The sequence below is a fragment of the Lissotriton helveticus genome, chromosome 1_1 (assembly GCF_964261635.1).
Source record: "Lissotriton helveticus chromosome 1_1, aLisHel1.1, whole genome shotgun sequence".
Taxonomy (NCBI): Eukaryota; Metazoa; Chordata; class Amphibia; order Caudata; family Salamandridae; genus Lissotriton; species Lissotriton helveticus.
Window position 1 is genome coordinate 517,404,159 of NC_136057.1, and position 12,925 is coordinate 517,417,083.

Here is a 12,925-nt window from a genome sequence, read left to right on the forward strand (position 1 = left end):
CTCGTTCAACACCCTGGTGAGCAATGGGGCCCATAGCTCGGGTCTGCTTAAGAATAAGTCAGGTGGAATACCATCCGGGCCAGGTGCCTTGTTTTTACTTAACCCTGCTATTCCCATTTCAATTTCTTTCAGTGAGAAGTCCAGTTTAGCCGGCTGAAAGCTCCATGGTGCGTCCCCCTGGGTTGAATGACTTGAGTGGTTATATAGATTCTGGAAGTGGTTCTTCCATTGTTCCGGCAAGATGATATTCATAATTTTTGGTGCCCCTTGGTCCTGAAAACATGGAGAATTTATCACTTTCCAAAATCTTGCAGAATCTTTCCTTTCAGCGGCGTCCCTTAGATCCTCCCAAGCTTGATTTTGGAGGCTTTGTTTTCGATTCTTCAGGGCTTTTTTGTATGCAGCTCTATTCTGTGCAACCATGATCTTGTCCCTCGGTTTAGCGTGTAGGCTGCTTTTCAGTTTTTTAAGTGCCTTAGTGCAAGTCATATCAAACCATCGCGGGTTTAAGGACACTTTATTAGTCCCGGAGATCTTGAGGGAGTTATTTACATGGGACGCAATTTCTTCAAATGCCCTGATCACCGATACTCCATCCACGCTTGGGTCAAGGCATTTGTTTATTGCTTCTGAGGCCTCTGCTATCAGTTTTTTATAAAATCTCTCCCCGTCAATCTTAGCCCATTTTATTCTTCTTCCTTGGTCCACTGCTTTTTCTATGATGACAGCTCTGTTTAAACCTGAGTTAAAATCAAAGCCTTCAATTGTGATTATGACCGGGTTGTGATCGCTAAAGATGCTAGCTTCTATAATAATCTTACTAATATTTCTTTTAAGAATGTGTACTCAAAACACACAGTAATATAGTGAAAACAAAACAAATGGACACCACACAGATTAGAAAAATAAAGTATCTTTATCTAAACTAAACAAGTCCAAAATGACAGAAATCCAACATACATGCAGGAAAATAGGACTTAAAAACAGTTATTTCCAAAATAAAGCTTGTAGAAAACAAAGAGCTCCACCTGGGGCTATCACGACGTTAAGACAGCAATAAATAAAATGTAATGCGCCGACCTTGAGGTGCCCGGCGTCGGGCACAGAGTCACACGAACCCCCAAACAAACAGTACCTTGGAAAACCAAATTGATGATGATTCACAGCTTCGTGGAGATGAGATGTCGGTGCTGAGGTAGAGGCCGGCTCCCTGGCTGCCGTCGGGGAGGAGAGGCATTGTGTCTGCGAGGAGGCCACATGTCGAATCCAAGACAGGGGATGTGGGTTGCATGGGCGGTGAGGCGTCAATTCCGGGGAGGTGATGCAAAGTCGGCAAGTTCGTGGAGTCACCGTCGGTGGTTATCGGTACAGCGATAACAGGATACAGGCGCTGGCAATGACGGAGTAGGTGCGAGCACTGGCATCAGCAATGCGATAACTGAAGGCATCAGCAGTATCGAAGGGCGTTGAAGCTGCGGTGAAGGCCGGGCGGTGCATCGTGCACCTCACGAGCAGTGCCCCCTAGTGCAGGACGCGGCATCACGACGGCATCGCTGACTGCGTAGGAGATTTCTTTTCTAGCCTTTCTTAGGTTTCTTCCAGCTCCCAAAAGCAGGAAAAACTCCAGAGGCCCATAACTGGAACAGGCACCTCCTGGTAGGTCAGAACTCTTAGCAGTAGAGTTCAGGGGAGCTGGGGTGAAGTCTTTGTGTCCCTGAGACTTTAGAACAGGAGGCCAACACACACAGGCCCTTGGAGATTCTTCGTCAAGCAGGTTTCTCAGCATAGGTCCAGTTTTTGTCCTATCCTTGACAGAATCAGCAACTGTATGCCAACCCAATAAAGCACACAGCAAAAGGGGCAGTACTCCTCCTTATTTTTTTCACTTTTGTCTCCTGTTTGGTTTGAAGGAGATACTGTTGTATTTTGTACTTTCCTTCCCAAGTTTCATGTTTTAGTTCTACCCTGTTCTAAAATATAAAAACATTGTTCCTGTTTCTTGAAAAGTGAACAAGTTCAGTTTTTCTCCTCCATATATTTTGTCACATGGTAGTTTTCTTTTCAAGAATCTCTGTTTTCCATTTTAATCCTAAAAAAAGACAAAATCACCAAAAAATTAAGTTACATACTGGTCAATAAATGCTAACAGTGATTCATTACTATATTCTCTAAACTTTTCTACAAATTTCACCCACATACACTTATTTGTGTATAGTGTACCACTAACTTGTTATTCCTTTCTCCTAAAAAACATTTCACGTCCCCAACCAGTACATCTTTTCTTTTTTCACACATAAATTGAAGCATGCCATGAAATCTGTGAATGGGCCTCCTAAAAACATTTGCAAAATCAATACAACACATTTCATCAGGAGTTTTATAATTCATACCTGATATGGTTAAATTATGATGCATGACAAACTCATCAAACTCATCCAAAATATACTATACACAGTTCAAAGTAACAAAGCAGGTGAAGTACATTTCATAGCAGACACTTTAACTTCCAACACCTCTATACAAGGTAAAAGCTTAGTCCATAAGATTTTCAGAGTAACATATTTCTCTTGACACATCTTTGCTAACAGTGAGTAGGATGTTTCACTTTAGACCCGTAATCTCTCCACTGAAACCTCTGTTAAGTGTAAAGAATGTGAAAGGGGTTCAGAAAAACACTATTCCTCGTATTAACACACTCCAGCTTATTTGTTTTATAATTTGAGAAATACTGACTCATTTGATTACAACTGTATACAGGAACTCCCAAACAAACAGTACCTTGGAAAACGAAGTCTATGATGATGTACGGCTTCGTGGAGGTGAGACGTCGGTGTTGAGGTCGAGGCCAGCTCCCTGGCAGCCATCAGGGAGGCGAGGCCCCGTGTCCACAAGGAGACCACGTGTCAAATCCGAGACAGGGGATGTTGGTTGCATCGGTGGTGAGGCGTCGGTCCCAGTGAGGCGATGCGAAGTCGGCAAGTTCGTGGAGTCACCCTCGGTGGTTATCGGTGCCGCGATAACAGGATACAGGCGCTGACGATGACGGAGTCTGTGCAAGTGCTGATATCAGCAATGCGATAACTGAAGGCGTCGGCAGTATCGAAGGGCGTTGAAGCTGCGGTGCAGGTCAGGCGGTACTTTGTGCCCTTGCCTTAATGCAGGAAGGGTCATCACGGCGGCATCGCTGACTGCGTCGGAGATTTCTTTTCTTGCTTTTCTTAGGTTTCTTTCAGCTCCCACAGCAGGAACAACTCCGAGACCCAAAACTGGAACAGGCACCTCCTGGCATGTTAAAACTCTTAGCAGTAGAGTTCAGGGAGCAGGGGGTGAAGTATGTGTATCCCTGGGACTTTATAACAGGAGGCCAGCACACACAGGCCCTTGGAGATTCTTCTTCAAGCAGGTTTCTCAGCAAAGTTCCAGTTTTTGTACTATTCTTGACAGAAGCGGCAACTGCAGGCCAGCCCCACACAGCAAACAGCAAACAGGGCAATACTCCTCCTCACAGCTCTCCAGCTCTTCTCCTTGGCAAGGGTTCCTCTTGAGTCCCAAAGTGATCTAAAGTTCTGGGGTTTAAGGTCCACTACTTATACCCCATTTTGTATTTGTTCTTTTTAGTGCAAGGGTCTCTGACCCAGTCCAAACCAGTTCTTTTCTCACTGGTGCGGTGTGATCACATGGGGTGGAGACAGCATTGTGTAAGGAAGACAGGCCCTATAAAGGTGCAAGGAAAAAACTCCTCCCACTACTGTAAATGCAGTCAATGTCTATTCAGCTCAGCTCTGAGTCATCCAAGAAGGGCCAGGCAAACCTCAAATCCCCCAGTGGCTGTCTACACTGAATGCACATCCTCAACCCCTGTCACTCCAAAACCAGATAGTCAATCCACTAACAGGAAGAGGCACACTGAATGGTTAAACAAGAAAATGCCTTCTTTCTAAAAGTGGCATTTTCAAACACTCACTATAAAAACCATCTTTACTAAAAGATGTGTTGTTAAATTCTGAGTTCAGAGAACCTTAACTTAATTTCTTTATATTTTCTCAATGAGAAGTCATACCCAGCCGCGGTCGGTAGGGGAGTACCTGCCGGGGCGGTGATGTGGGGAGGGGGAGGGTTAGGGTGGGGGTTAGTAATGTATGGATCATGGAGGTTTGCAGGTAAGTAAACATTTAAATAAATCAAATGGATTTCGTTGCGTGCACTGCATCCCCAAATGCAATGCAGTGCGTGCAACGAAATTCGTTTGATATATTTAAATGTTTATTTACCTGCAAACCTCCATTATCCATACAATACTAACCCCCACCCTGCCCCTCCCCCTCCCCACGCCACCGCCCCGGCAGGTACTCCCCTACCGACCGCGGCTGGTCATACCTATAAGATGTTACAAAGTATCTCTCATGCTATCCAATGGGAAAGATAGCCTATCAATAGTGAAAAACAAAATTGGCAGTATTTTCTTATCAGGACATGTCACACACACACCAGTATATGTTCTACCTTTCACATACACTGCACCTTGCTCATGGGGGTATCTTGGGACTACCGGAGGGGTGTTTTACATGTAGGAAAAGGGGAGATTAGGGCCTGGCAAGTGGGTGCACTTGCCAAGTCGACCTGGCAATTTAGAACTGTGCACAGACACTGCAGTGGCAGGTTTGAGATACATTTTCAGGGCTACTCATGTGGGTGGCACAATCAGTGCTGCAGACCCACTAGTAGGTTTTGATTTACCGGCCCCGGCACACTCAGTGCACTTTACTAGGGACTTACCAGTAAACCAAATATGCCAATCAGAGAGACCCACTTGTAATAACAATTTACTTAGGGAGCACTTGCACATTGACACTAATCAGCAGTGCCCTTTTTCAATAAAGTATGTTATAAAAACAAACAAAAGGAAACCCAGCACAACATCAAAAATACAGGAGGTAGAGGCAAAAAGCCAAGGGAAACCACGTCAAATATGTCAACTCGAACACGTGTCCCCTCAAGCCGAAAAGTGGGTAGAACTACCCTCCCCCTGGGAGTTCTCATCACTAAGGCGGAACAATCTGGACAGCCCATCAGCATTAACCTGTTCTGTACCAGGGCAGTGTTCCACTGTAAATCCCATTCCCTGTAGGGAGATGGACCACCTGAACAGTTTTGGATTCTCACGGCTCATTTACATCAACAATTTGAAGGGCCTGTAGTCTGTCTAAACCCAGAAGTGAGTCCCAAACAAGAAGGATCTTATCTTCTTCAGTGCAAGACCAAAGCAAAAGCTTCTCTTTCAATTGCACTTCATCTCTGTTCCCTGTATAGTAACCTCCTACTGGTGAAAGCTACGGATTGGTCCAAGCTCTCATTGTTCAACTGTGAGAGTACTGCTATCATACCATGCTCTGAAGCATCTGTCTGCACAACAAATTCTTGGAGAAGTTGTGTGCCTTGAGCATGGGCGTCTTGCACATGCAGATGGCAGATTTCAGGGAATGAAAAGAGGTCCACTTTTCTTGGCTGCTTCCTTAAAGTCAGCTCTGTCAAGGGGACAACAATGGTGCCATACCCCTTGACAAACCATCTGTATTACCCAGTATGACCTAAACAGGCTCTCATCCCTGTCGGTGTCTTCCAAGCCAGAATGGTGTTGCCTTTAGGTTGTAAGGCCACCACCTGGCCACTTCCTACCTGGTGTTGTAAGCACACCACGGATCCCTGCCCTATCTGGCCATTACTGGCCTTGATAGTGACGTCTGCCTTCTGCAAAGCCTTCAACACTTTGCAGAGGTGTTGCAAGTGTTCCTCCTAACTGGAGCTAAACACAGTAATGTCATCCAGATAAGCAGTGCTGAATTCCTCCAGCACGGACAGTACCTGGTTGACGAGTCTCTAGAATGTGGCAGGGGCATTCTTCAACCCAAAGAGCATGACACAGAACTGATAGTGCCCCTCTGGCATTGAAAATACAGACCTAGTCAAGGCAATCTGCCAGTACCCAGATGTTAGATCAAACGTACTGAGGTACAGGGCAGCTCACAGCTCTGGGGATGGGGTGCTCGTCAGTCCTGGTGATGGCATTGAGGCCTCTGTAGTCCACACAGAACCTGAGTTAAGAATTGGCACCGGGTGCAGCAGTTTTTGGAATCAAGATGAATGGGATATCCCAGAGGCTGCTGGTGGGCTTTATCACCCCTAATGCATACATCTTGGAAACCTCTTACTTAATGCTGACCCTGATATTTGTCAGTTACCCTGTGCATTTTGTGTTTTACAGATAAGCTGTCCCCAATGACTACATCATGGACACACCAATTGGTGATTCCTGGAGTTTAGAGAAAACAGGGAGGGGAACTCTCCCTGCACCTGGCAACAGTCCTACTGCTGCTCCGGGGTCAGGGTGGGAGAGAGGTTCACACCATCCACTGAACCCATCATGTTCCTTGGCAGACAGGTGGTCAGGAAGGGACTCACTCTCATATTCCATCCTGTCATCTGTAGCTAGGAACATTGTCACATCAGACATCTCAAAATGAGGTTTGAGGTGGTTCATGTACAGGACCCTCAAAGCGTTCCTAGGAGTCTGCCATTTCACAAAGTAGGTTACTTCACTTTTGCACCCTGCCACCTAAAATGGCCTAGTTCACTTGTTTTGGAGCACACAGGGTTCCACTGGTTCCTTCACCGATACTTTTTTGCCAGGCTGAAACTCAACCAGAGTGGCATTCTGGTCATACCATCGTTTCATCTCCTTCTGGCTGGCTTCCAGGTTCACCTGAGTGAACTTCCTGAAGCACTGGGTCTGGTTCTTAAAGGCCAGCATATAGCTGAATACATCTTGGGGGGGGGGGGGGGGGTTCTTACCAGGAGTGTTCTCCCAGACCTCCTTCACCAGACTAAGAGACCCTCTCACAGGGTGCCCATACATCAATTCAAGGGGACTGAACCTTAAAGATTTCTGCGGACCTCCATGTAGGCAAACAACAGGCATGGTAAGAAGACGTCCCACTTATGTTTCATGGGTTCTGTAAGACCCTTTATCATGCCTTTCAGGGTTCAATTGCATCTCTAATCCATTTCCTTGGTCTAATGCCCCATCAGCCTAAGCTATCTGGTCCCACCTCAAAATTAAAGCAGGTCTACACTTTGTTGCATTCCCCCAGTAATTGGAGACAATTGGTGGCGCGGGCACATGCTAATGCTTAGTTGGGGATTGTTCACGTTAGTTATTTATTCCAACATGGCTGCGCTGCTTCACATGTCGGTTAGCGCTTTAGTGTATTTTGCCCTCATCTGACAGCTCAGCTGTAAGAAGCACGCTCGTCAGATTAACGGCGCACTTCAACTGAAGTTTCCGGCCGGTTGGACAGAGTTTGCAGCGTTCCACAGAAAACCTAATTTTCCTATTCATATCCTGTTAACTCTGTATTGCCTTCTCCAGAGACCTCCTGTTCATGCTCCTGTGAGGTGCTTTCTTGCATATTTCAGCACCGTCAGCTCTGGTGAGGTATTCTGTTTGTTTTCCTCGTGAGTGCAGCTATTCAGCGTCCTACGTTGCAGCATTGTATCCTTTTGGTGTGATTACGCATTTTGTTCCTTTACTAATCACGGGATACATCGCAACTTTTCACTGTTGCCGGTGAACGCTATTTCCTAGCTCTGAGCAGCTTCCTTAGTTGGTCATTGGGAAGCCGGTTGCGAGGGGCGCAGGATTATAAAAGACTCTTTTCTTTTCCTGAGCTAGATTTTTGGAGTATTTTCTTTTGAATTATCCTCTACTCAGAACTGTACAGAGACTTTATTGGAGGATTCAAACTATTAACCTCTTGGTGAACATTTTGACTAACAATATGGTGTATAATTTCATTCTACCTAAAGTCTACAAGTAAGCAGGAATATATATATATATATATATATATATATATATATATATATATATATATATATTTGTACTTACCTACATATCCTGCACAGCTACAGCACCGGTTGGAGCTTCTTTCCTGAAGAATAAACAAGCATAGACAAGACTTATTACTATATATTGAATTCCTGAAGTCAAGGACATTTTATTGAGTTTTAATACTAATACCATTTAGTTCTATTACATCTTAAGAGAGAGGCACATTTCCACACCAGTTAAGGTACAAGGTTTATACAGGTTTTAGATTACAAGTACAAGATTAAAGTGGGCTCATTGGGGGGTTCAATACTGTAGTAATTGTGTGCTTATCTTACAGGTGCAGACAGGATTCCTCTAGGAAGAAATCCAGTGAAGACACCAGTGTGGCAGTCTCCCTTTTGTATCCCATTCCCCTTTTCCCCCTATTTCTGATACTTTAGAGATTCTGGTTTAAAGACATTGGGGAGTTGGGAAATATTCATCGAGGTACTTCAGCCATTCGGTTCCTGTGGAAGTATTGGTCAAGGTATGCTCTTTCTGACAGATGGTAAGGAGTGGTGAATTTGTACATTGCACTGCACTCCTCCCACAATTATGCCATATACCTAGATATGAAGTTTGAAACATGGTCAGAGACCACCTCTCTGGGGAGCCCCTCACAGGAAAACATCCCCATCAATGCACGACTCTCCACAGAGGCCATAATTGTCCTGAGAGGGACAGCTTCCGGGTACCGGGTTGTATGGTCCACCAAGATATATTTGTTGTCTCAGGCTATCTTTTGTTTCCAGGGGACCCACAATATCAATTCCCACCCACTTGAAAGGGGTGCTCACCACAGGAATGGATTGGAGGGAAGCCTTACACTTCCCTCCACTCTTGCCACTTGCCTGGCAAGTCCTACAATGTGTGTCAGTGCTCTTCCACATTTGGGGCCAAAAGAAGTGGATGACAATCTTGTGAAAGCTCTTGTCATGACCCAAATGTCCTGCCAAAGGCACATCATTAGCTAGACCCAGTAGGAAGGTCCTGAAGCACTGGGGTACCACGAGAACACAAGCTGACCCAGGTTCCGCAACCCTATGCTCACTGTATCGGATAGACATTTTCCCAATAAATCCAATGTGGTCTGGTCTGATCATCTGCTTCCTGATTTACAGCCTGCTGCCATAAACCCTCAAGAGTAGGACACTCCATCTGTGCCTTGCAAAATTCCTCCCGGGTGGGACCCCCTTCCTGCTGCCAATGGGTCAGCTCAGGCAGGTTTCCCAGGTTGGCCACTTGCTCCCCTGTAGGTTCCTGGGCATCCCGCTCAAGGTCTGTCTCCTGCTAGATTGTGGGGACTTTTGGGGTGGGTTCCTGCACCCCCTGCCCCTCTTTTTTCTAGAAGGCACCTGGGCCACTGTTTTCAGGCTCCTGGTCCTCTTGAGTACCCTACTGGATGCCATTGACCGAGTTGTCACACATGCCTACTCAGGCAGACCATTAGAAAAAACAAAGGTCCTAAGCAATTTAAGAGATATGAACAATGCTGATATAGGACACAATAGGTGCTATATAGTTCTCCTGTCCAGCCGGTCCAGGAATTTATTTCAATACAAATGTCATCATAGAATTTAAAAAGAGACAGCAGTCAATAATGGTAGGGCACAATCCTGTACCGTACTGATTAAAGAAAAGGTGATAAAAGGAAAAGTATAGAAAAAGAGTTTTTCAGGCAAAAAGAAAAAGAGCAACCAGGACACTTTTTAGATCAGTGTAGGTAGTGTTCTCCAGAGTGGAACATACATACAATTACACAATGGTTACATGCATGTCCACTTTAAGAAAGTCGACGTTTCGATCCATAGCTCTATATCAAGGGATCATCATCAGGACTAGAAACAAAATTATTTTGCCTGGTATTGACAATACGCCTGTTTTAAGAGAAAAACCTGGGGGAGAAAAGACAATAAAGTATTTTTAAAAAAACAGAGATCTTAGTGTGAGAAGTCAGCATTTCAATTAATATGTACACATTTACCAGAATCGGAACCGCAGTGGACCTGTGAATAACTGTGCACCGGTTAAAAACTTGTCGTGCGAACTGCAAGGATTTTCAGAGTGGAATTACGAAGTGACGGCCAAGTGTGACAATTGGGACCGATATTGTGGGCGCCGTGAGTGTGGCTCGTGGTAATTGTGAATGGCGAGTGGTTTCTACCCTGGCTTATATGTGCTAAGGGAATGTGCACATATTCGTGTAACAGGGCTAGTGAGGGGCGAGCGTTATCCGGAATCGAAGAGTTACTGAATGGTTTACCTCGGTTATAGAGGGAAAATAATGCTGAGCATAATAGTGGTTACAGCATTTGCTTGAGCTGCGTAAAATTTATATAGGCAGGCACTGTGGGGGCAAACAACGGGAGACCATCAGTTTTTGTATTTACTCTGGTAAAAGAATTCACGTGGAGCGATAACAAGGAGAGCATGCAACATACCCAGGGGTTGGTGGTACCGGCAAGTAATTGAAATACAAATTGCCGCGTAAGCTGCACGATGGCTTCCGACGTGCTTGAATAAGGTGGGAGATGAGTTCTGAAATAAGGAAGTGGAGATAAGGATCTGTGAACCCATCGGTAATGGGCCAGCACGCTGTAAGCACAATTAGACTTACCGCGATGCTGTTCGATGACAGGATCTGTGGTGCAACGGTCCACCGCCGTGTTACTGCCTTCCGCTTAGCTGCCGAGTCAGTGCACTTCCGTGTTGTTAAGCCCTAAATCGGACAGACATGTGATCGCGAACGTGAGTCGCGCGCATATCGAGTGAGGCATGCAATCGTGGCGGCCATCTTATAACGGAGTGGAGTGAAGGGAATGTGGGAAGTGAACCGCTAGGGAATTCTGTAAGGTAACAGCCCAGCAATTAACACAGTGTACTGTCAAGCCAGGCAGCAATTTTCAGATCATTTTGGGGTTAGATTCATTTGTAGATTGCAGACTAGAGCAGAGTGGTCCAGTCCTCACTCCTGTTCAGCCCAGTCCGTATAGTGTCAAATTGGATGATGCTCTTGAGTTCCTCACGGTTAAGGAGCTGGGCTAGGTTACCGCCTCTTTGTGGCAGTTTAACAACTTTTAGGATTGTCCAACGAATGTCGTCTTCTGTATGGTTCTGTTCAGAGAAATGTTCGACCAGTGGTGCATTTGGAGCCCTGCACCTGATGCGGCTCCTATGTTGACAAATCCTGGTCTTAGCCTTCTGAGTTGTCTGTCCCACATACATTTTCGGACAAGGGCACATTATTGCATACACAACATTATTTGAATTGCAATTGGAAAAATATTTCAATTCGACAGTAACACCGTTATGAGTGAAAACGCGTGCTTCAATTGTGTATTCACAAACATTGCAATTACAACATTTTACATGTCCTAGCAGTGGAGGTAGACCCCAATTTGATTCAATGGTGGATCTTGGTGTAGGTGCTGGTAGAGCCGCCCTAACCAGATGGTCTTTAAGGTTCTTACTTTTACGAAAAGCAAAAATAGGCCTTTCTAGATTGATTAAACCAGCATTAATTGTGGGCCAGTGCCTGAGGATGGATTTCCTGATTTTATGTGAGACAGGTGAAAAAGTTGTGACACAGGCTATTCTCTCTGATTTGTCACGTACTTTAGGTGTTAGTAGGGCTTCCCTTCGGCAGTACCATGCCCTTTTTAATGCAGTCTTAATTAGCCTTTTAGGGTAACCCCAATGTTTTAGTTTATCAGATAAGATGTTGGCTTCTCTGAAGTAATCTGTTCTGCAAGAGCCATTGCGTCTTATCTGCAAAAATTGGGAATAAGGCAAGGAGTCTTTGAGGGCCCTGGGGTGGTTGCTATCATAGCTAAGGAGCGTATTACGCTCCGTCGGCTTCCTGAAGAGGCGTGTAAGTAGTTCACCTTCCTTGTGGTAGATTGTCAGATCAAGGAACGCGATTTCCGCTTTTTCAAATGCAAGCGTGAACTTGAGGTCAGCGCAATTGTTAGTCAACCAGTGCATGAACTGGTGCAGTGTATCGCTGTCAAGATTCCATATGAGGAAAATGTCGTCGATGTAGCGACGCCATAATCCAATCCCAGAGTAGACAGGGTTGTTGTCTGATAGGATCGACCCTATTTCAAGTTCGTCCATGAATAGAATAGCCAGGTTGGGGGCAAAAATAGCCCCCATAGACGTTCCCTTGATCTGTTGATAATAGAGATTATCAAAGACAAAGAAGTTCCTGGTCAGACATAATTCGAGAAGTTGGAGAATAAAAAGAGTTGGTATTCTGTGTGGACGTGGGCGGGAATTGAGTCTTTTTTGGATGACTAGTAGAGCCGCTGTCTGAGGGATGTTCGAATAAAGCGACTCTACATCCATTGTGCATAACCTGCTGACTGTTGGGTCGAAGGGACAGTGTTCAACAAGGTTTATCATGGACATACTGTCCCTTACATAGCAACTAGTCCCTGGTACGAATTCTTTAATGAAAAAATCCACAAAGGCTCAGGCAGATCAAGCATCTCCAAATAAGCGCGGCGTTCCACCTCCTTCCAAAGGGGAAAACTCCAGGTCATTGCCAAGCAGACAGTCAACATGCATGGATGGACTCACAATGACCTTCAAAGTACCCGAAACCCCCCTCCCACTCAAAGAAAACCTGCACCACATCACACATGCGCTCAAGGTTGTCTGCAGCAACTACAGGCTGAAGTATATTGGGGATGGCATGCTCCTCAGTCACCCATTGACACCTTTTTAGTGTTATCCCAATGGCAGGTGTCCTGGACCATCTCACTATTTCCTAATGAGATAAGGGTCATCACAGCTGGCTTCCCGCCCTCACTGGGAACCCACTCCTCCCCCAGCACTACACTAACTAACCCCCGTGACAGTGCACCAGGGGATGCTGGTGGTGCCTTGGGGCGCTTGGAATCATTCTGCATGTGACCTTCCTGCCAACATGCCTAACACTTGTGGGGACCCTTAGGGGGCCATGGCTTCTTACCACTGGGGGTCTGTAAAGCTTTACAC

The 12,925-nt window shown here is 45.5% G+C and overlaps 1 long non-coding RNA gene across 1 annotated transcript in view; it reads right to left on the minus strand.

Annotated features, from left to right (window-relative positions):
- Window positions 1-921: 921 nt before the first annotated feature.
- Window positions 922-12,925, minus strand: part of LOC144770036 (uncharacterized) — a 62,786-nt gene continuing 50,782 nt past the window's right edge. Inside the window, exons 4-5 of the long non-coding RNA XR_013598774.1 lie at window positions 7,943-7,985; window positions 922-2,089 (exon numbers count right to left, since the gene is read on the minus strand). This is a non-coding gene — a long non-coding RNA (uncharacterized LOC144770036). The remainder of the gene's footprint in view (window positions 2,090-7,942; window positions 7,986-12,925) is intronic.